We start from the raw sequence: 2,042 nt of genomic DNA, 5'->3' as shown, positions 1-2,042 counted from the left end.
ACTATCAATAACAGAAATGAGGTATTTTTGATGTCACACTCCAGTTGTTGCAGAGATCTCAATGTATTATTTACGCTGCTTCAATGTCATAGCAGTTATTAAACTCCCTGCTAGATCTGGTTATTAAAGGAACACATATATGACTGTATCACACATTTACATAATTTTGATAACTTACACTTCAATATAACTGGTTTTGTTAACCCCATGCGTTTTATTTTCTGCACTTAAAAACATTATTCTGAGAAAGGGTCCATGGCCCATAGACGTGAGAATGAGACCAAAGTGTGATGGTCTGATTCCAGAGACACGTAGCCGACCCGCCTTCTTCTAATGCCATGCTAACAGAGATTACAGGCCTTTTGGAGAATCTTAAAACTACAAAACTAAAAAAATAATGTCCTGATGGAAAATTTTGTCTGGATGGAAAAGGCATGTGATTTATTTAAGTTTCAGAGAATCTCTGGGCTGGGTTGGCAGAGTGGGCCTACTCAGAAACTCACAACAAAATGCTGCAGACAGTGGTTTAAGAGTTTCCCAAAGATGGCAAATTCATTTCTTTGTGCGGTTATCTGCATAGATATGCACTAGAACTGAATTTTGGTTATTGAAACTCTTAGGACATGCTCTGTAAGGGTGTGAGCTCCTGTCTAACAATGTTTGGCGACAAGGCCTGTTAAAGAGGTAAACTCACTGGAATTCCTGTTCCCTTTGGTCTACTGGTCTTGGTTCCAATGGGAAACTTGGTTCTTAAATTAAGATACTTGGAGGAGATACTGTACAAAGGTGTGGGGTAGGGGAGGCACAAGAGGAAACACAGTAGCTTCAGCCACTCCAGGCTAGTGGCAGCAGACCTGACATCGTCCCCCTGGCCAGAAGGCAAGAGAACAGGGAGTGGCAACTCGAAGGGAAGTTCGGAAGTGGAGCTGACAGCTGAGGCAGCCCGACTGGGGGAGAGGCAAGAGAATAGACACCCTGAGTGTCCTCAGATCTCTGGGCAGCGTATTCCTTGGCCAAACCCACCCAGAATTCAGGAGGCAAAGGAGCCCACTGCTGTAATCCAGTCATCAGCCTCATGGGGCAGAGAGCAGAGTGGAGTTGGAGCGCTAGAGAGACCCAGCACATTTGGCAAATCCTGACCATAGCACTTACCACATTATCGGGTGGTCCAAGAGGGCAGAACTGTATTTTTTTTATTCATGGCTATGCTAGTCAAGTTTTGGCACACAGTAAGTGCTCAGTATTAATGAATGAATAAAGAACTGAAATACTGCTGAAACAACAAGTAAAAGCATCTATTTACTACACACAATTAGGAAATAAGTATTTACTTCCAGAGTGGATATTTAAAATGTTATGGAAATACTGAAGCACAATTCAGCAATAAATTCTATTCTGTAGATGAGGCAGATATATGTCACAGCTTTATAATATAATTAAGCACTGTCAATTCTCATTATTCGTGGATTCCACATTTGCAAATTTGCCTACTCTTTAAAATGTTTTGTGGTGCTTTCATGGTTATGTACAGAGGGGTGAAAATTTTGACTTGCCCAGTGCATATGCTCCCAGTTGAGATTGACAAGGTGACGTGCTGCTTTCCTGTTTCAGCTCTCATATTATTAACAAGTGTCCTTTGCTCTACTTAGTGGGGTTTTTTGTTTGTTTTTAAAGATTTTTATTGGAGAATCGGGGAAGGGGAACAGACAAGTTACTGTCCTTTTGTTCTTCAGTCTAGTTGTGGAGGATGTCGCTACACTGGCCCATGTTGGTATTGTGATCATTGTGCTCTTCCCAGCTGAGGCAGATCAGTCGTTGGCCATTGGACAGCTGCTCATGATGGCTCTCGGCAGCTCACGCCAGCTGCCGGCTGCTCATGGTAGCTCACGGCAGCCCAGCTCCAGGTCGAGCTGTTGTTCACCATCTTAGCTGTAGAGGGCGCAGCGTCACTGGCCCATGTGGGATCCGAACCAGCGGCCCTGCTGCTCAGAGCTTGTGCTCCCATGCCAACTCTTAACCAATGAGCCACTCGGCCGGCCCTA

This window comes from Hipposideros armiger, unplaced genomic scaffold, assembly GCF_001890085.2.
Source record: "Hipposideros armiger isolate ML-2016 unplaced genomic scaffold, ASM189008v1 scaffold_83, whole genome shotgun sequence".
Lineage (NCBI taxonomy): Eukaryota > Metazoa > Chordata > Mammalia > Chiroptera > Hipposideridae > Hipposideros > Hipposideros armiger.
Note: the sequence above shows the minus strand (reverse complement) of the source record.